At 41.2% G+C, this 22,960-nt stretch overlaps 1 protein-coding gene across 4 annotated transcripts in view; it reads right to left on the bottom strand.

The window, feature by feature from the left end:
• The window catches only part of apc (APC regulator of WNT signaling pathway), a 264,075-nt gene extending 242,207 nt beyond the window's left edge, over positions 1 to 21,868 (bottom strand). For all 4 annotated transcript variants that reach the window (XM_067982952.1, XM_067982956.1, XM_067982957.1 and 1 more), the window contains exon 1: positions 21,708 to 21,868. The gene's annotated coding sequence lies outside the window, so the exon portion shown is untranslated. The remainder of the gene's footprint in view (positions 1 to 21,707) is intronic.
• Between the last annotated feature and the right edge of the window lie 1,092 nt (positions 21,869 to 22,960).

Here is a 22,960-nt window from a genome sequence, read left to right as displayed (position 1 = left end):
TAATGAGGTCTGGAGCAGAGTGGTCCTAGCGGAACCCAAACTGAGCATCGGTGAGCATGTTATTGGTGAGTAAGTGCCGCTTGATAGCACGGTCGACGACACCTTCCATCACTTTGCTGATGATTGAGAGTAGACTGATGGGGCGGTAATTGGCCGGATTGGATTTGTCCTGCTTTTTGTGGACAGGACATACCTGGGCAATTTTCCACATTGTCGGGTGGATGCCAGTGTTGTAGCTGTACTGGAACAGCTTGGCTAGAGGCGCAGCTAGTTCTGGAGCACAAGTCTTCAGCACTACAGCTGGGATGTTGTCGGGGCCCATAGCCTTTGCTGTATCCAGTGCACTCAGCCGTTTCTTGATATGACGTGGAGTGAATCGAATTGGCCGAAGACTGGCTTCCGTGATGGTGGGGATATCGGGAGGAGGCTGAGATGGATTATCCACTCGGCACTTCTGGCTGAAGATGGTTGCAAACGCTTCAGCCTTGTCTTTTGCACTCACGTGCTGGACTCCGCCATCATTCAGAATGGGGATGTTTGCAGAGCCTCCTCCTCCCGTTAGTTGTTTAATTGTCCACCACCATTCACGACTGGATGTGGCAGGACTGCAGAGCTTTGATCTGATCCGTTGGTTGTGGAATCGCTTAGCTCTGTCTATAGCATGTTGCTTCCGCTGTTTAGCATGCATGTAGTCCTGAGTTGTAGCTTCACCAGGTTGGCACCTCATTTTTAGGTACGCCTGGTGCTGCTTCTGGCATGCTCTTCTGCACTCCTCATTGAACCAGGGTTGATCCCCTGGCTTGTTGGTAATGGTAGAGTGAGGAATATGCCGGGCCATGAGGTTACAGATTGTGCTGGAATACAATTCTGCTGCTGCTGATGGCCCACAGCGCCTCATGGATGCCCAGTTTTGAGCTGCTAGATCTGTTCTGAATCTATCCCATTTAGCACGGTGGTAGTGCCACACAACACGTTGGATGGTGTCCTCAGTGCGAAGACGGGATTTCATCTCCACGAGGACTGTGCGGTGGTCACTCCTACCAATACTGTCATGGACAGATGCATTTGCGACAGGTAGATTGGTGAGGACGAGGTCAAGTAAGTTTTTCCCTCATGTTGGTTCGCTCACCACCTGCCGCAGGCCCAGTCCAGCAGCTATGTCCTTCAGGACTCGGCCAGCTCGGTCAGTAGTGGTGCTACCGAGCCACTCTTGGTGATGGACATTGAAGTCCCCCACCCAGAGTACATTTTGTGCCCTTGCTACCCTCAGTGCTTCCTCCAAGTGGTGTTCAACATGGAGGAGGACTGATTCATCAGCTGAGGGAGGACGGTAGGTGGTAATCAGCAGGAGGTTTCCTTGCCCATGTTTGACCTGATGCCATGAGATTTCATGGGGTCCAGAGTCAATGTTGAGGACTCCCAGGGCCACTCCCTCCTGACTGTATATCACTGTACCGCCACCTCTGGTCGGTCTGTCCTGCCGGTGGGACAGGACATACCCAGGGATGGTGATGGAAGAGTCTGGGACGTTGGCTGAAAGATATGATTCTGTGAGTATGGCTATGTCAGGCTGTTGCTTGACTAGTCTGTGGGACAGCTCTCCCAATTTTGGCACAAGTCCCCAGATGTTAGTCAGGAGGACCTTGCAGGGTCGACTGGGCTTGGTGTTTTGCCGTTGTCGTGTCCGGTGCCTAGTGGTCCGATGCCGGGTGGTCCGTCCGGTTTTATTCTTATTATGACTTTTCGTAGCGAGATTTTACAACTGAGTGGCTTGCTAGGCCATTTCAGAGGGCAATTAAGAATCAACCACATTGCTGTGGGTCTGGAGTCACATAGAGGCCAGACCGGGTAAGGGCGGCAGGCTTCCTTCCCTAAAGGACATTAGTGAACCAGATGGGTTTTTATGACAATCCGGTAGTTTCATGGCCATCATTACTGATACTAGCATTTTAATTCCAGATTTTTTATTTATTTAATTAATTGAATTTAATTAATTAATTGAATTTAAATTCGCCAGCTGCCGTGGCGGGATTTGAACTCATGACTCTGGATTTTAGTCCAGGCCTCTGGATTACTAGCCCAGTAACATAACCACTATGCTACCGTACCCGTTATCTGTATATAATCTCCCCACTGTAAAATAGACAGCACGATTAGCACCTCGATTATTCAAACTCTGCTCTTTTATCTGTTGGACCAGAGTTCAAATCCAGCTGAAATAACAAAAGTCTCCTCCATCTTCTGATTGTAAGGGTGCTATTTGAAACGTAGCCAGTCTTAATCCACTTCCTAATGTGCTGTGGGTTGTTGCACAAAACTACCAATAAACCAGAATTAACTAGCGATCTCACTCGGAAGCCCTACGAGGACTATGGGAAACAGAAAAAATGTCATGTTTTGGTACAATAGGAATGCTCTTCTGAGGTTAGAGATGATGTGGAGATGCCGGTGATGGACTGGGGTTGACAATTGTAAACAATTTTACAACACCAAGTTATAGTCCAGCAATTTTATTTTAAATTCACAAGCTTTCGGAGGCTTCCTCCTTCCTCAGGTGAACGTTTGTTGGAAATGAAATCCTTGAAATGAAATCGCATGTATATTCGGAGACCTTGCAGGTAACACCTGTCTGTCTGCACACTGATTGCCTTGGCAACGGGCAGTTGAAAAAACTGTCTGTAATCACCAAGCATTGTTCTGTGAATTATAAATGCGATTTCATTTCGAGGATTTCATTTCCAACAAACGTTCACCTGAGGAAGGAGGAAGCCTCCGAAAGCTTGTGAATAAAATTGCTGGACTATAACTTGGTGTTGTAAAATTGTTTACAGAGGTTAGAGATGAGATACCTTGTTGGGGCAGGGCAGAGCAGAGGGAGTTTTCCCTCTAACTGTGTTAAACTGTTCTGGGTGATTCGGACAATGGGTGCCCAAAATAGTTCATATTCCCTTCAACAGCACAAATAACCCTCACATCGATGAGCACAAAATTTACACATAAAAAAAATCTGAAATGGGAATCTTTACTATGCACAAGTTCTGTCACTTTTAAATGTATCTTAGTTGACAGAATGGTTCTAACCTTGCACTTTAAACTTACTTATTTTTTCTTTTACAAGAAGCAAAAGACTAATGGCAGATAGGCAGTGCTGAACCAACAAAATTACAGAGAAGGCATAGTCAAGTGTAAGAGCTTAGGCTTTTTTTAAAATTGAACAAACCAGGATTAAGAACCAAGACCCAAATTGCAGGACATCAAAACTGAAAACAATGAAAGAAAGGATTGAGTAAACCCAGATGCAGCCAAACTGAAAGCCTGAAGAATGAAAGACTGAAGAAGATAAGTAATTTCACAGTTTTGAGATTCTGGGAAAGAATGAGTTGAATAGAAAACTAACAAATTTTGACTTCAACACAAGGATTGGGGCGGGGGGGAACTTGCATTTTTTTCACATCCTAAGGTCATCCTAAAATGCTTTGCAGCCAATTAATTATTTCTGAAGTGTAATTGTTGTTATGGAGGCAGATGCAGCAGCCAATTTGCACACAGCTAGTTTCAACAGCAAATAAGATAAATGATTGGTTAATCTGTTCTGGTAGTGTTGATTAGGGATAAATGTAGACCAGGATACTGGAAAGATTCTCCTGCTCCTCTTTGAATAGTGTTATAGGATCTCAATAAGTGCGTGGGGTCTCAGTTTAACGTCTCACACAAAAACACCTCTGGCAATGCAGTACTCCCTGAGATATGCATTGAAGCATTAGCCTAGATTATGTGCTCAAGTCCTGAAGTGGGGCTTGAATCCAGGGCCTTTGGACTAAGAGATGAGAGTCCTACTGTTGATCCAAGCTGACACCTGCAAGACTGAGGTGGTGTATTTGGAGCTCAGTAGGAACAAGAAAGGAAACTTCAGAAGACTGACCACATAGTATCCATAAAAGAGAGATGAGGGGAAAAAATAAAATAAATGAACAAGAGGTGAGGAAGGTATTGCGCATCCAGTGCAATGCTTTTCCTTGTACCCTGTCCAGGAATGTGAAGGGAGTCAGGTCGAAGAATCCATTGAAGTTTTGGACAGACTGCGGTTTATAAATGTTGAGTAATCTGTAGCAGGACATCGAGCATTAGCGAAAATGGAAATGTAGGAGCTTCATTTGAGATCAGTGGAGATGGTAAGTCCAAGAACCTTGATAAGTGAAGGACTAAAATTGGAGCCGAAGATAAAAACACAGTAGCAGTTAGTTTGAAGAACTGAAAGAACATTTCCAGTTGTACTTAGTGACTCAGCTACAACTCACTCAGTAAACAAGTTGCAGATCTGTAATATTTACAATAATGCAGAACTCAATGTTCCAATCCACAATGTTGCTATACACATTCTATCGCATCTTTTGTTATATCGGTATTGTGATTGTACTCCATTCTAATGCATAGTTTGGCTGCTACACTTTTGTTGTTAAAATATATTTTTAAAAGTATAGGACACAGTGGAGATAGCCACTCAGGATAGAATGTTATGTGGCAAAGTCATGTTACCTTGCTGAATATCTCAAGGTGAGCGAAAAGAACAAAAGATGAACTCCAGTGTCATTCCAAGGCTACTTATACCATTATGAGGAATCTAAAGTTCCAATTATATAGCACATTGTGAACCAGAGCAACTAAAATTCACCTGTTCTTTGGCCAGAATGTAGTGTAACCATTCTGAATTATTTCTAATCTTAGGTACACCAGCACTGTTTATTGTTTTTCCTCACAAATACTTGCTAGCTCGGTTATGTATCATGCAAAAATGTGCACAACATAATCCTGGTGTTGCACAAAGCATTCATGGGTGATCCTCCCAAGTGTACTAATTTAAAAAATATTTTAACAGAGCCAATACAACATAGACAAAGTATGTACTCCAATTCTAATGCAACTACAATGGAACCAAAAACTAATGTAATAATAAGAGATGCATTGGAATGTATACGGAATTACTGGCATACACACACACACACTTGATCTGGACACAGAAGCTGTCTGTTTCTAACCTTCATGAACCATGGGAGGGGGGAGGGAGGGAGGGGGAGGGAGGGAGGGGGAGGGAGGGGGGGTTCAGTTAAGGGTAAATTTATAAGTCTAAAGGCTGTCGAGCAGAGTAGTGATTTGGGTAAAAACAAGCAGAGTGTGTCAGGAAGGGACAGAGAGTTTAACAAAGGTAATAGGGCATTAGTGACTAAAGTCATATCAGGGAAAAATAGTAAAAAGTTAAAATTAAAGGCGCTATATCTGAATGTATGAAGCATTCGTAACAAAATGAATGAATTAATGGCACAAATAGAGATAAATGGGTTTGATCTAATAGCCATTACTGAAACGTGATTGCAGGGTGACCAAGGTTGGGAACTAAATATTCCAGGGTTCTTAACTTTTAGAAAAGATAAGCAAAATGGAAAAAGAGGGGAGGTAGACCTGATGATAAAGGATAAGATAAAAGCAATAGTGAGAAAGGATCTTAGCTCAGAAAACATTGGTGGGAGTAGTTTATAGGCCACCTAACAGTAGTTAAAGTGTTGGACAGAGTATAAATCAGGGAATTAGAAAGGCATGGAACAAGGATAATAGAATAATCATGGGGGACTTTAATCTTCATATCGACTGGACAAACCAAATTGGCAAAAGTAGTTTAAAGGACAAGTTCATGGAATGCATTTGAAACCATTTTCTTGAACAATATGTCAAGGAACCAACTAAGGAACAGGCTATTTTAGATCTAGTGTCGTGTAATGAGAAAGTGTTAATTAATAATCTAATAGTTGAGGATCCTCTAGGACAGTGTGATCATGATATGATAGAATTTCATATTCAGTTTGAGAGTGATGTAGTTAAGTCCGAAACTAGGGTCTTAAATTTAAACAAAGCCAATTACATAGGTATGATGGGTGAGTTGGCTAAGGTAGATTGGGAAATTAGATTAAAAGATATGACGGTAGATAAACAATGGCAAACATTTAAAGAAATAATTCATAATTCTAAATGAATATACATTCCCTTGAGGAATAAAAACTCCACAGGAAAAATGATTCAACCGTGGTTAACTAGAGAAGTTAAGGATAGTATTAGATTAAAAGAGGAGGCTTACAATGTTGCCAAAAACAGTAGTAAGCCTGAGGGTTGGGAGGGTTTTAGAAATCAGCCAAGCATGACCAAGAAATTGATAGAGGGAGAAAACTGAATATGAGAGTAAGAAATATAAAAACAGATTGTAAGAGCTTCTGCAAGTATATAAAAAGGGACAGATTAGCTAAAGTAAACGTGGGCCCCTTAGAGACAGGAGGAATTTTAATGGGGAATAAGGAAAAGGCAGAGACATTAAACAAATATTTTGTATCTGTCTTCACAGTAGAAGACACAAAAAACATACCGGAAATAGTGGGGAACCAAGGGCCTAATGAGAGTGAGGAACTTAAAGCAATTAAGATTAGTAAAGAAAAAGTACTGGAGAAATTAATGGGACTAAAAGCTGACAAATCTCCTGGGCCTAATGACCTACATCCTAAAAAAAGAGGTGGTTGCAGAGATAGTGGATGCATTGGTTTTAATCTTCCAGAATTCACTAGATTCTAGAACGGTCACGAATTGAAAGGCAGCAAATATAACTCCGCTATTCAAGAAAGGAAGGAGAGAGGAAACAGGCAACTATGGGCCAGTTAGCCTGACATCAGTAGTGGGGGAAATGCTAGAATCTATTTTTAAGGATGTAGTAATGGGGCATTTAAAAAATCGTAATATGATTAGGCAACACGGTTTCATGAAAGGGGAATCATGTTTGACAAATCTATTAGAATTATTTTGAGGGTGTAACTAGCAGGGTAGATAAGGGGGAACCAGTGGATGTAGTTTATTTGGATTTTCAAAAGGCATTCCATAAGTTGCCACTCAAGAGGTTGTTACGCAAGAGATGGTGAGGTAATACATTAGCGTGGATTGAGGATTCATTAACGGACAGAAAATAGAGAGTAGGAATAAATGGGTCATCTTCGAGTTGGCGGGTTGTAACTATTGGTGTGCTGCAAGGATCAGTGCTTGGGCCTCAGCTGTTTACAATCAATATCAATGACTTAAATGAGGGGATCGAGTATAATGTATCCAAGTTTGCTGATGATACAAAGCTAGGTGGGAAAGTAAGCAGTGAGGAGGACACAAAGGGACTGCAAAGGGATAAGTGAGTGGGCAAGAAGGTGATAGATGGAGTATAATGTGGAGAAATACGAAACTATTCACTTTGATAGGAAGACTAGAAAAGCAGAATATTTTTCAAAAAGGTGAGAGACTAAGGAATGTTGGTAGTCAGAGAGATCTGGGTGTCCTTATACATGAATCACAGAAAGTTAACATTCAGGTACAGCAAGCAATTAGGAAGGCAAGTGATATGTTAGAGGGTTGGAGTATAAGAGTAAGGAGGTCTTGCTGCAATCATATAGGGCTCTGGTGTGCTGTATACGGTTTTGGTCTCCTTACCTAAGGAAGGATACACTTGCTTTAGAGGCGGTGCAACGAAGGGTCACTAGACTGATTTCTGGGATGAGAGCGTTGACCTAGGAGAAGAGATTGAGTAGAATGCGCCATTATTCTCTGGATTTTAGAGGAATGAGAGGTGATTTCATTGAAATGTATAAAATTCTTAGAGGGCTTGACAGGGTAGATGCTGAGAGGCTGTTTCCCCTGGCTGAAGTGTCGAAAACCAGGGGTCACAGTCTCAAGATAAGGGGTCGGCCATTTAGGACCGAGATGAGGAAAAATTTCTTCACTCAGAGGGTTGTAAGTCTTTGGAATTCTCTACCTCATAGGGCTGTGGATGCTCAGTCATTGAGTATATTCAAGACCGAGATCAATGGATATTTGGGCACTAAGGGGATATGGGGATAAGGCAGGAAAGTGGAGTTGAGGTAGAAGATCAGCCGTGATCTTACTGAATGGCGAAGCCGGCTCGAAGGGCCGTATGGCCTACTCCTGCTCCTATTTGTTACGTTCTTAAAACAATAGAAATGGAAAATTGTCTGAGAAATTACTTCAATTATAAAGCAGCTGAGCCATTTGCTTATACTGGATACCTGTTTACCAATTCTACACTTAGGAGATTCCTGCACTGCCTCCTCTTCCTACTGTGATGCATGGTCACCCACTTCCCTTCCTCATTTAACTTATTCCAAGGAACCTTCAGTCTCCCCTATGAGTGGAATGTCCCCAGCTGTTCAGAAACCTTGAAATTAAGCAGAAGTCATCACAGACACTTCCAGGATGGACACAGTCATCCTGTATATATGAAGTAACCATTATCTCCCACATTGTGCAGGTATAACACACCAAAGGCTTCAGCTGCCCCTCACCCCCACCTTCCCCAGCTACACTAAACTGTTTTCAGTTACTTAGTGATTTAGCTCCTGAAGTATATTAGGCCAATTACATCTCAATGCTAAACTCCCACTAAGGCTAAATTCTCTCCTGGTCTTTAGCATTCCACTGGTCTCTCAAGGCTCAACACTCTGAAACCATTGATATTCATGCAGATTTAAAATTTGGAAGTTTGGTTCACCTCGTCAATGATAAAAATGTTCAATATTTAAAAGCAGCGTTATTTCCTATCTGGTTACACAAGTATTAGTAATAGTGAAGACTATACATTTTATCCCATTAAGCTTCTAGTACAAACTACTCCTGCTAATTTGAAGTCGGTATTTGCTTGAAAAAAAATCTAATTATCTAGTGAAATAGCTCAGGTCCATTCTTCTCCAGAACTTCAATTCAAATTAAGAAACTTTAAATTAATAGACTGTAATCATTATTCCTCAACATCTCCTAAAAACATAAGCATGAGGTGGCCAAAACCTGAATTGCCAACTGCCCATTTCTGCAACAGCTCATCCCCATCAGTATTAAAAAGATGAGGTCAAGCTGTCAGTTCTCCACATGATTCTAATTAAAGATGGTAGAGGTGGCAGAGCTATTATGGCAACACCACAACATTCCGTGTCAATCCAAAAAGTTTACACAAAATGACAGCAGTGAAGTATTAACGATCTCTTCTCCTACACGTAGAAACCTTCTAAGTGTTGATACCTGGAATTTAGCCCAACATACAAATACATTTGTAGATACTTGCTTAACCAGGGTTGTTGCACCAAGCAGTAGGCATGGGAAATTTGTTACTTATAATTTCTCCAAACCTTATGTCCAATTTTCTGGAATGTGTGCTCTCATTTCAGTAATCTCTTGACAGACTTTAGGTGTCAAAATAAGCCCAACAATAAAAAAAATACGAACGTAAGAAATAGGAGCATGAGTAGGCCATACAGCTCCTCAAGCCTGCTCCGCCATTCAGTGAAATCATGGCTGATCTTTGGCCTCAACTCCACTTTCCCACCCGATCCCCATATCTCTTGATGCCCCAGAGTTCAAAAATCTATCTATCTCAGCCATGAATATACTCAATGACTCAGCATCTACAGCCCTCTAGGGTAGAGAATTCCAAAGATTCACAACCATCTGAGTGAAGAAATTACTCATCTCAGTCTTAAATGGTCGACCCCTTATCCTGAGACTATGCCCCTTAGTTCTTGACTCGCCAGCCAGGGGAAACAACCTCTCAACATCTACCCTGTCAAGGCCCCTCATAATCTTATATGTTTCAATGACCAGAAACTTAACTGGACCAGCCATATAAATACTGTGCCGACAAGAGCAGGTCAGAGGCTGGGTATTCTGCGGCGAGTGACCCACCTCCTGACTCCCCAAAGCCTTTCCACCATCTACAAGGCACAAGTCAGGAGTGTGATGGAATACTCTCCACTTGCCTGGATGAGTGCAGCTCCAACAACACTCAAGAAGCTCGACACCATCCAGGACAAAGCAGCCCGCTTGATTGGCACCCCATCCACCACCCTAAACATTCACTCCCTTCACCACCACGCACTGTGGCTGCAGTGTGTACCATCCACAGGATGCACTGCAGCAACTCGCCAAGACTTCTTCGACAGCACCTCCCAAACCCGCGACCTCTACCACCTAGAAGGACAAGAGCAGCAGGCACATGGGAACACCACCACCTGCACGTTCCCCTCCAAGTCACACACCATCCCGACTTGGAAATATATCGCCGTTCCTTCATCGTCGCTGGGTCAAAATCCTGGAACTCCCTTCCTAACAGCGCTGTGGGAGAACCTTCGCCACACGGACTGCAGCGGTTCAAGAAGGCGGCTCACCACCACCTTCTCAAGGGCAATTAGGGATGGGCAATAAATGCTGGCCTTGCCAGCAACACCCACATCCCATGAACGAATAAAAAAAAACCTCTCATTCTTCTAAACTTCAGAGAGAATAGGCCCATTCTACTTAATCTCTCTTCGTAAGACAACACTCTCGTCCCAGGAATCAATCTAGTGAACCTTTGTTGCACCGCGAGTATATCCTTCCTAAGATAAGGAGACCAAAACTGTACACAGCATTCCAGATGTGGTCTCACCAAAGCCCTGTACAATTGCAGCAAGACTTCTTACTCTTGTACTTCAACCCCATTGCAATAAAAGCCAGCCTCCCAATTGCTTGTTGTACCTGCATGCTAACTTACTGTGTTTCTTGTACAAGGACACCCAGATCTCTCTGAACATCAACATTTAATAGTTCCTCACCATTTAAAAAATATTCTGCTTTTCTATTCTTCCTACTAAAGTGAATAACCTCACATTTCCCTGTACTATACTCCATCTGCTAACTTCTTGCCCACTCACTTAACCTGTCCATATCCCTTTGCAGACACTTCATGTCCTCCTCACAGCTTATTTTCCCACCTACCTTTGTATCATCAGCAAACTTGGATACATTACACTCGGTCCCTTCATGAATCCTTCAACATTCTCATTGAAACATATAAAATTCTGACAGGGCTAGACAAAGTGGATGCGGGGAGGATGTGTCCCCTGGCTGGGGGTTCCAGAACGAGGGGTCACAGTCTCAGGATACAGGGTAGGACATTTAGGACTGAGATGAGGAGAAATTTCTTCACTCAGAGGGTGGTGAACCTGTGGAATTCTCTACCACAGAAGGCTGTGGAGGCCAAGTCACTGAATCTATTTAAGAAGGAGCTAGACAGACTTCTAGACACAAAAGGCATCAAGGGGTATGGGGAGAGAGCGGCAATATGGTATTGAGATAGAGGATCAGCCATGATCATATTAAATAGCGGAGTAGGCTCGAAGGGCCGAATGTTCCTATTTTCTATGTTAATAGGAAATGTTCCTATTTTAACTGTCATATCGACAGATCAAATGCTAGAAATTAAACTTGTCAGACATAATCTGAATATAAATGATTTCAAATTATTCCTAGAATGTCAAAAACTTACATATTGCTTGATCTTAAATTTATTAGAGCCTCCCAATACAGCTAGATCTGTCTTACAGTTACTATAGCAAGTCTTAATTAACGTGTTCCGCTCAACAACACTATTTAAAATTATAGACTGAATTTAAGTGCTAGTGACCACTGTACATGTTAACTGTAGACCAGCTAGTACAGTAGCCAGCTGTATTAGATTCAGCATGTAACCCACTCTCCAGCACAGGAGCGCACTTATACAGGAAAATCCTGGACACACTGGGATACAAACCGTGATACAAGGCATGGACTGTAAGTAAGTTTAAAAAACCCAATCATTCCCCAACTAAACTGATGGACTACAAGATCTAAAAGGATTCGTTCAAGACTTGGGATCAGAAAACTACTAATGGATTGGCAGTTTCACTAACTAGCCATGGTCATTTAAAACCAATTCAATTTAAAATGATAGCTCTAATGTAAACATAAATAGGCATTTGTTTGGTTTCCAGGACTTGTCTGTTATACAGGATTGTCTATTATATATTATGAATGTGCCCATTATGAGCAGAGACAACTACTTCCACCCTTGAGAATCAAAATAGAAAATAACAAATAACCAAAACATTGTTAAGTCACTAAATGCCCATCCCTTAACAATCACGGCATATCTTTCTCAGAGGAACAGAATAATTTAAATTCTCTGCATAAAAACTGTCAAGTCACATAATCCTTCTGTCGTTGAAATTCCTTGCATACTTCAGATTCTCTACAATCCAAGCATTCCAAAGGCTCGAGATTTAAATATCAATTAGAGCACAGTGGGCAGCTGAGTCACCCAGACAAGGAATTTTCCCAAATCCAATTCCTCTTCTCCACTCAGTTGGTTGATCTCAACTGGGACAGGGCATTTAGGGTGTGTAACAAAAACGTATTTTTGGCTTGGTGGCTGCCTCTTTAAACATAGTCAAGGCATTTAACATCAAGCTAGGGCTAGGGCTTTCCACCAGGCCTGCCCAGATACAAATGTTGCAAGGTTTGTTGTTGTTCTACCCTAGTAATAGGCTTGACAGGGAATCAAACAATTTTCACATAGTTAAGACCTTGTGATTGGTTCAGTTTTTATTTGAATGACAGTTTCCTTTTGAATTTGAGAAATCAGACATTCAAAATCCAAGATATCCCAGTAACTCTTTTCTGGGATAAAAAAGACAATTAATTCTGTTTGAATCAAGGGAGTTGGAGTACATAAGAAGTGACAGTTTGAAATTTTATAGAAGCTGTTGAAAATCTCAGAAGAAGCAACTTGATATCCCTTAAAGATAATGCAATGGCTAGTTACAAGTTATATCTACAAAGACTTTGACTTGTTCTTACAATTGCTATCTTATTATTTTATCTAAAGTTAGATAAAGGATTTTCTAATGTAACTATTTAACTATTATATTCCTACTGGATTATCCTTTTGTTCATTATTTGTGTAATAAACGAGCTTCATATTTTAAATGTTAAACAAAGTCTGGTGTGCTACACTATCGCTTTTGAAGACTGAAATGGGATCTTATGGAGGCATAAGGTAGTCCAGTGCCTAAAGGCTGTTACCAAACAGGATGTGCTGTTTGTTTACCCTGGCATCTTACCAAGGGCTGACTTAGATCTCGTTAAGTAGACACTCATGAAGGTGTAGGAAGGTGGTAGACACTCATGAAGATGTAGGAAGGTGGAAGTCACTCAAGAGTGCTCGAAGAAAGATGAAATAATTTAGGGTAAAAAGATTCGAAAAGACACTGAAATATAAAATCAGGGAGATTTCCTATTCCTGAATAATAGCAAGCAAACCCTGCTGGAAGTGTACCTGAAAGAATGTTCAGCAAGGACAGGATTGGTCTCAGTTGCAATGTCACCAACAGTCAAATAGCTTGCTGATACTGTCGAGGCACACTCATGAATAATGACCACTTGGGTGAGATATGCGGCAGCTAAGCAGTTACAGTGTATAACCTACAACTGAAAAGCAAAGAGTCCACCTACATTAAATCTAGACTTTAAATAAGCACGTGGCAGGGTTTCTTTGACAGCACAAGTCTCGTCTCAAGCACTAACATGCTGTGAAAAGAACTGTTCAATTTTTAATTCATTTACACATATTATTTACATATTCGATGCAACAATTTGAATTAGGCCCCTTAGAAAATAGAGCAACACTTGAGAATGAATGGGAAATGTAGCTCAGTGAAATGTCAAAAAAGTACATTTCTCCTTGGAAAAGCATACAGCATAATCATAGTATCAGAGTAGTTACAGCACAGGAGGTGGCCATCCGGCCCATCATGCCTGTGCCGGCTCTTTGAAACAGCTATCCAATTAATCCTGTTCCCCTGCTCTTTCCCCATAGCCCTGTAAGTTATTTCCCTTCAAGTATTTATCCAATTCCCTTTTGAAAGTTACTATTCAATCTGCTTCCACCACCCTTTCAGGCAGTACACTCCAGATCATTACAACTCGGTGTAAAAAAATGTTTCCTCATGACACCACTGGCTCTTTTGCCGATCACCTTAAATCTGTGACCTCTGATTACCTACCCTTCTGCCACTGGAAACAGTTTCTGCTTATTTACCCTGTCAAAACCGGTCATGATCTTGAACACCTCTATCAAATCTCCCCTTAACCTTCTCTGTTCTAAGGAGAACAACCCCAGCTTCGCCAGTCTCTCTGCATAACTGAAATCCCTCATCCCTGGCACCATTCAAGTAAATCTCTTCTGCACCCTCTCAAGGCCTTGACAACCTTCCTAAAGTGTGGTGCACAGAATTGAACACAATACTCCAGCTGAGGCCTAACCAGTATTTTACAAAGCTTTATCATAACTTCCTTGCTTTTATACTCTATGCTTCTATCAATGAAGCCCAGGATCCCATATGCTTTTTTAAACAGCCTTTTCAACTTGTCCTGCAACCTTCAAAGATTTGTGTATGTGCACCCCCAGGTCTCTCTGCTCCTGCACCCCCTTTAAAATTGTACCATTTAGTTCATATTGCCTCTCCTCATTCTTCCTAACAAAATGCATCACTTCACACTTCTCTGCGTTAAATTTCATCTGCCAGGTGTCTGCCCATTTCACCGGTCTATGTCCTCCTTAAGTCTGTGAATATCCTCCACATTGTTTACTACATTTCTGAGTTTCACGTCATCTGCAAACTTTGAAATTATACCCGCTATACACAAGTCCAGATCATTAATATACATCAAAAAGAGCAGTGGTCCTAATAACGACTCCTGGGGAACACTACTCTATACTTCCCTCCAGTCTGAAAAACAACCGTTCACCACTACTCTCTGCTTTCTGTCCCCGAGCCAATTTTGTATCCACGATGCCGCTGTCCCTTTAATACCTTGGGCTTTAATTTTGCTAACAAGTCTATTATGTGCCTTTATCAAATGCCTTTTGAAAGTCCACATACACAATATCAACCGCACGACCTTCATCAACCCTCTCCTTTACTTCAAAAAACTCAATCAAGTTAGTCAAACATGATTCTCCTTTAACAAATCCGTGCTGACTTTCATTTATTAGCCCATACTTTTCCAAGTGCCAATTAATTCTGTCCTGGATTATTGTCTCTAAAAGTTTCCCCACCACCGCTTTAGGCTGACTCGCCTGTAATTGCCGGGTTTATCCCTCTCCCCTTTTCTGAACAGGGGTGTAACATTTGCAATCCTCCAGTCTTCTGGCACCATCCCCATATCTAAGGCAGATTGAAAGATTGTGGCCAGAGTTCTCTAATTTTCACCCTTACTTCCCTCAGTAACCTAGGGTGCATCCCATCTGGAACGGGTGACTTTTCTGCATTGAGTACTGCCAATCTTTTAAGTACCTCCTCTTTATCTACTTTTATCCTATCCAATATCACTACTACCTCCTCATTTACTGCTACAATGGCAGCATCCTCTTCTCTAGTGAAGACAGATGCGAAGTATTCATTTAGCGCCTCAGCCATGCCCTCTGCCACAAGGTCTTTTTTGTCCCTAATCGATCGCACCCTTCCTTTGACTACCCTTTTACAATTTATATGTTTATACAAGACTTTTGGGTTCCCTTTTATGTTAGCCGCCAATCTATTCTCATACTCTCCCTTTGCCCCTCATTCCATTTTTTAGATCTCCTCTGTACTTTCTGTATTCAGCCTGGTTCTCTACTGTATTATGAACCTCACATTTGTCATAAGCCTCCTTTTTCTGTTTCATTTTAATCTCTGTATCTTTAGTCATCCAGAGAGCTCTAGCTTTGGATGCCCTTCCTAGTGATGTGTCTATGCTGTACCCGAACCAACTCCTCCATGAAGGCCTCACTGTTCAATTACTGTTTTGTCTACCCATTTTTGATTCCAATCCACCTGGGCAAGATCACTTTTTAACTCACTGAAATTTGCCCCCCTCCAATTAAGCATTTTCATATTTGAATGTTCCTTGTCCTTTCCCATAACTATTCTACACCTAATGATATGATTACCGTTTCCCAAATGCTTCCCCACTGAAGCATGCCCCACTTCATTCCCGAGAACTAGATCCAGCACTGTTTCCTTCTTTGTTGGGCTGGAAACACTGTTCCAGAAGGTTCTCAAACACATTTCAGAAATTCCTCTCTCTCTTTGCCCTTTAACTATAACTGTCCCAATCTATATTGGGATAACTGAAGTCCCCCATTATCACTACTCTATAGTTCATTCATCTTTCTGTAATTTGTCTACAAACATTCTCCTCTATCTCCTTCCCATTATTTGGTAGCCTATAGTATATACCCAGGAGCGTAATAAGCTCCTCTATAGTTCTGTAATTCTAACCAAATAGATTCTGTCTTTGACCCCAAAACTACATGACCCCTTTCCAATGCTATAATAGTTTCTTTAATCAATACTGCCACACCACCTCCTTTCTCTACTTCCCTATCTTTCCTGAATACCTTGTAGCCAGGAATATTAAGTATCCAATCCTCCCCTCCTTTGAGCCAGAACTCTATTATTGCCACTATATCATAGACCCATGTGGCATCTAGAGCCTGCAGCTAACCAATCTTATTTACCAAGCTATGTGCATTTATGCACATGCACTCCAATCTCATCTTAAACTGCCTCGCATTTGCCCCCTTTCTGATCCCTCCTATTTCTTAACTGTTCTTTACTCTAGTGCCCACTTGTCCCTCCCAGTCCTCTGTGCACCTTGTTTCTCCTCTCTGATGTTTCCTCCTGGTGCCCATCCCCCTGTCAAATTAGTTCAATTAATGGGAGAAAGTAATTGGTTTTTTGCAAACTCATTCATGAATCCTATTTTGTTTGTAATTACAGCAATGTTATTTATTTCCTTCCCCATTTCCCAGTATTTCTTAAGTCTGGACTGATGCCTCTGTTGCAGAGAAAGCAAAGAAGCTGCCTACCACCAGAGCTCTGTCAATGTCCCTTTTGGTTAGTCACTAAGAGACGTGAAGTACCTCACCCAAATGACATCCGATTTTCCCTCCCCCAGCTGTAGGTCGCTATAACCTCCACTTGCACAACACCGATCTGGACAAGTTATAACAATTATGTTTTTGGGTCTTCTAATCGCAGATTATTTTGGCTCTTGTATCTTAAAATCACTCTCATGATTTGCCCTGCATAATTCCCTATCTAAAATCACTCTCATGAGTGATTTTAGATAGGGAATTATGCAGGGCAAAAGATAGAGGTAAATGAGACAAATGCATATTTCCTAAAGATGATACAACGTTTTAAACAATTTACGAAAGGTTGCTGGTAAACACTTACCATGGTTAATTATAAATTTACTGTAGAAGACCCTTAACAACTGACACTTATTTTAAACTGTAATAAGAACCATGGTGATTTATTGAGGAACTGAAAAAAAGCACTGAAGTTCACACTGAGGTACTCATACGCTTTACTGGATTAATAAACCAAAAAAAAACAATTTGGTCTACAGCAACAACCTTGATATTTTATCAATATTGGCCCAGAATTTGCTGGTGCAGCATGCCCCGTTTGTTAGCTTTTTTTCTTCACCCTTCAGGTCAAAATTGCTGGAAGTGCGAGGTGATAGCGGGGCATCTGGCACCTTGGTGAACGATGGCATTAACAGTCTATCTCCTTAACGATGAAATTTAATAAGAAAAAGAAACAGAGGAACGTTTAAGGTAATTGGCAAAAGAATCAGAGGCGAAATGAGGAGGAATTTTTTCAGTCAGCGAGTTGTGATGATCTGGAATGCGCTGCCTGATAGGATGGTGAAAGCAGATTCAATAATAACTTTCAAAAGGGAATTGGATAAATACTTGAACGGGAAAAATTTGCAAGGGCAGGGGAGTGGGACTAATTGGAATAGCTCTTTCAAGGAGCCGGCACAGGCACGATGGGCCGAATGGCATCCCTCTGCTGTATGATTCTATTAACAGAGAAGGAAGTAGGGTGAATTAGAGTCAAATTGGATACAGAAAAGAGAAATAAAGAGGGAAAGAAAGTATATATTGAGAGTGAAAAAAGAGACAAACGAAAAGCAAGAAAAAAATTGAAATTTAACATTTTATAAACCCCTAGGAACAATTTACTACCAGCAGGAATGTGATTCAATAGTTTCAATTGTTCCCTTTCTGGGCCGGAGAGGTTGAGAGGATTTGCAGGAACATAAATTTTGTAATTAAAAGGGTCCTTACGTCGTTAAGTACCAGTCCTAACTTTGCGTGTCAAGTTTAATTTATTTAAACAGCGCAAGTACAGCAATTTCTTGAAACTCATGCGGAGGTTGACAGCCTTGCAAAAAATGGAGCTCGCCAACGGCGGAGCAGCGCAAATCATCCAGCAATCTGTGGCGATTCGTAACTCACCACATCTCTTTCTCGCCACAAATTGCTGGGCTATTTACACACTAATAAAGGCATGCGCATTAAACTCGCCGTTATTTTCCCAGCAAATTCTGGAAGCCATTGTGTTTTATGTATCAACACATCATCACTGTAGTATTAACACAGGCTGTAAAACCAATATTGTGGAGCACAAATCAAAGCATTCCAGTTCATAATTATTCTTTGTGAAAGTGTAAAGAGTGCTTTTTTGTTCTTTAACCTCCGAAAAGCATATTTTAAAAGTTTAAAAAATTGGATAGGTAAACTATTGTACAAATACGTTGAAAAGCTCCAAACCCCACCTTTTTTGTTCTTGTAAAATTAACAGAAAATTGCAGCGAACCTATACTATTTGCAGCATACAAGTGAAAGAGCACTTTTAAGTCTTCCTCCTCCAGGCTGTCTGGCTAACAGACATCTTTGCAGCTGGGATCATCTGCCAACAGGAAGTATAATTTAAGTGGAGAAAAGTGGCCTTTCACTTTTCCCACGAAAAAATTAACTGGTCATTCATCTCATTGCTGTTTGTTGAATGTTGCTGGTGGAGGATGACTACCACATTTGCCTACGTAATGTCATCCAATTTCAGTAAGTTCATTGTTTGATGTGCTTAGGGACTTTGACAATACGATAAGGCACTATATTATCTATAATAAACTCAAAATCTTACCTGACAAAAGAGCAAAGCTCCGAAAGCTTGTGATTTCAAATAAAGCTGTTGGACTATAACCTGGTGTTGTGCGACTCCTTACATTTGTCCACCCCAGTCCATCACCGGCATCTCCACATCATGGCACATATATAATGGCACTGCCTCTGTAAAGTGGTCACATTGTAATTACACCCTCCCACCAGTGGTGGGGCTACAGTACCTCAGTTTTGTATCTCCCAGCTTGAACTGCAGAGAAACTTTAACGCTCCAAACAACTCTGCTTCTATGCTTCCCAAACTGCCTTAATTTTTGTCTAAGTATTATAAATTCTATTTTTTTAATATATAACTTCAAAACAGAGATTGAATTACATCTGCAGATCCTATGTCTCCATGAAGCAGAAACTTAGAACTCAGCAGAGTGGTAGGAAATTCAACCAGCAACTCTGCATCCTCCTGTTCCATATCATATCAACCTTATCATTGCCAATGCAAGTTTTCCAATAACTGTACTAAAATAAAGATTTCAATTATGTGTATACAAATAAAACCAGCTGCAACTCAATTTTTGAATTCTGAGAGTGATCAATTCTTCAAGCTTTAATTTTAGCAGTTTGTGCCTTCACAACTGCTTATTCTGCATAGTTACTTCCTCCTAGTATTCATAAGGGAAGACATGAGCAACATACTCTACCCAAACAGAAATAATCTAAAGCAAATTTCATGACTTTGCTATAAATGAAAGTCCTAAGCAGACTAAAAGGGCTCAAAACAAATAATTCAGAAGGATTCAGAAGGTGAAGATCATGCTTGACCAAAGTCGACCATTTTGAGGAAGGGACAATCCAAGTGGACTGTGGTATGCCCCATGATATAATGTACCTAGACTTCTGAAAGTTATTTGACAAAGTTCCACACAGAAAGCTATCTGTTAAACTCAAAACTTTAGGGTTTCAGAGTGCACACTGGGAATGAATAAGAAATTGGCTGATGAGTAGAAAACACAAGTACTCAATCAGGGAGTTAGGTCAGGGTGGGGGTAAGTACTCAGTGGTTGTCCCAGGGCTGATCTAATTTACATCAATGACCTGGATTCAACGGTTCAACGCAAATTAGTCCAATTTGCAAATGTAACCAAACTAGGATGGACAGTGGAATCAGAGGAGGCAGTTCAGAAACTAGAGAATGAAATGGATAAAATATCTGCCATTGCTCTGCCCATTTAGATAAGTGTAAAGTTCTGCAGGTAGCAAGAAAAAAGTGACACACGTACTCCATGAATGGTGTTGAAATAGCTACGAATGGAGGCAAAAGAGTCCTAGGCGTCTCAGTATGTCCAATCAATGCAAAGTACCAAAGCCAACAGAATGTTGAACTACATAGCCCAGACGGTAGAATACGTCTGAGGAAGTGGCCACCAAATCGTATAGTGCTTTGGTCAAACCGCGCCTCAAGTACTGCATCAAGTTCTGGTTGCCAAGACATGAGGGAGACATTCAAGCACTGGAAGCAGTGCAGAGAAGAGCCACAAGGCTGACCCCTATAAGGTCTGAGTTATGAGGAAAGATGAGAGAAACTTGGGCTTTTCATTCTTGAAAGGAGGCATTAATGAGGTCATCTTTTAGCAGTACAAGATAGTTAGGGGAATGAAAAAGGTAAATATAGAAAATTACACTAAATTAAATGAACAGCAGAACAAGGAAACAAGGGTTCAAACTAGTAAACGGTAAATTTAGGACTGATTCCACAAAATTTTTCTTCACACAGTGACCATCATATGGAATAGGCTTACAGGAAAAGTAGTAGAGGTGAAAACCCTGGAATCTTTTAAGAAACAATTAGACACTGAAATGTGGAGACTTAAGGACAGTTTTGGGTGGATGAATTAAGATGGGCCAAATGGCATTGCTCATCTGTAAAAATGTGAACAGTTTTGGAAAGCAGGGCAGGATGTCCAGTTTTTTTACCACGTAATAGTCCAAAAATTCTGATATTACTATAAAAACACATACATATGTATATTAATGATTTCAAAGCAAGACTTCATGATTAGTACACAAATGAAAAATGCACAATGTGCATATTGCAATCCTGTTGATGTGCATAAATCGGTTTAATTTTCTTTTTGTCTCACTTTTGTATCACCATAAGCCAAATTCAACTGAACGTCAAACATGTTTCACTGCTTCAAAATATATTTTGCCTGTTGACATATTGGGAAAGGGAATATCAAAAAAAATGTAACTTTTCTTTGTTGCACATGAACCTGATCTATGATCTTGCTCCTCCTTACCAGGTGACATCAGTTTCAATTCAGACAGCTTCTTAACAAAACAGTGAGGGCTAAAAAATACGATTAGATCACTCTTAAAACTAAAAAATAAAAACTGTATCTAGTTTCTTGCCCATTTTCCTTCCGATTTTAAAATCCACGGCACGTTCAAAAACGGGAAAGAGAACAAAAAGACATATTTTTCAAAAGTTTAACACGATCGCTGGCTTCGGTTTAAAAGCGCATTCGGAAATTAATAAATTCTAAAATAATCCCCTGCTCGATTGAGACCTAAAACTCAGCATCACGTGTAGACCTGTTACGCTTTTTTTTGGTAAAATGTTTACAGTCCCCGCACGTTACGGGGGAGTCCCAATGTCTCACTCCCTTTTCCCCGGCCCTATTCGTGAGTTCCAGTCCGTTCTCTGCTGGGAACTCGGCCGCGGTCGCAATAACCACCGAGCAGCTCCACTCAAAGTCACCAGACCAACCCCACCGTGAGGGACCGAGCCGCAGATTCACACACAGACACACCTTCTGCTGCTGCACCAGTTATCTCTTGAAAGCTCCTCGAGCAGTGGATCCCCTTCTCCATGCGGTAAATCATACCCTGCGGTCTGTCTGTCTCTCTCTTATCTTCCCTTTCTTCTCGTTCCCTCTCTCATTCTCTATCCTCCTGCGCCATGTTGGTTCAAACCGTTTCTTCGAGTCACGGACAGGGGGCGCACACCGCGCATGTGCATTAGTGCGCCGCCGCCCGGAACGCTGGGATGCAGAAGTTTTCGAATAGTGTCTCGTGCAAAGCGGTCGTCACTGTAACAGTTAAACAGACGGGCACGCTCATAGGAGTGGAGTATGACTGAAGCAGACCAGAGTGGGACCATACAATACAAACAAACCGACAAATCGCGTAAGGCGATTCACCCAGCATCAAAGTTGAAGGTCAGGCTAGGGTGTGTGGCCCAACTAAGAGTTCTATATACAAATGCACAGAGTATAAGGAATAAATTAAATGAACTACTGGTTCAAATTGGAGGGTATGACATGATAGCTATTATTAAGACATGGCTGCAGGATGGTCAGGATTGGGAACTAAATATAACGGGTTATAAGGTCGACAGGAGAGATAGGGAAAATGGAAGAGGGGGAGGAGTAGCCATAATGATTAGAGATGGAATCACTTCAATGATAAAGGAGGATATAATGAGAGGTAAGCAGCCAACAGAGACCTTATGGGTTGAATTGAGAAATAGGAAAGGATCTAAGACTATAGTGGGAGTTGTATATAGGAGCCCTGGCAGAAGCTCTGAAGTGCTAGGTTGTATAAATGCAGAGATTAGACAAGCGTGTAAGAAAGGCATAGTGGTCTTAATGGGGGACTTTAACCTTCACATAGATTGGGAAAAGCAGACTAGCAACTGTCAGAAAGGTAGTGAATTTCTTGAGTGTGTCCAGGATAGTTTTCGACAGCAGTATGTCCTCGAGGCAACAAGGGGGCAAGCCATACTAGATTTAGTAATGAGTAATGAACCAGATATAGTTAACGGCTTAACTGTGTGTGAACATCTATTCAATAGCGATCATAACATGATCGAGTTCAATGTGGTGTTTGAAAGGGAAAAAAGTGAATCAGCTGCTAAGATTCTAGACTTGGGCAAGGCCGACTTTAATGGGATGAGACAGAGACTGTCCACAGTAAACTGGGCAAATCTGTTAATGGGTAAAACGACTGATGATCAGTGGGAAATGTTTAAAGAAACATTTAATGTGATACAGAATCGGTTTAT

This window comes from Heptranchias perlo, chromosome 4 (genome assembly GCF_035084215.1).
Source record: "Heptranchias perlo isolate sHepPer1 chromosome 4, sHepPer1.hap1, whole genome shotgun sequence".
Taxonomy (NCBI): Eukaryota; Metazoa; Chordata; class Chondrichthyes; order Hexanchiformes; family Hexanchidae; genus Heptranchias; species Heptranchias perlo.
The sequence above is the reverse complement of the archived record's forward strand: the minus strand, read 5'-3'. Positions and strand labels throughout refer to the sequence as shown.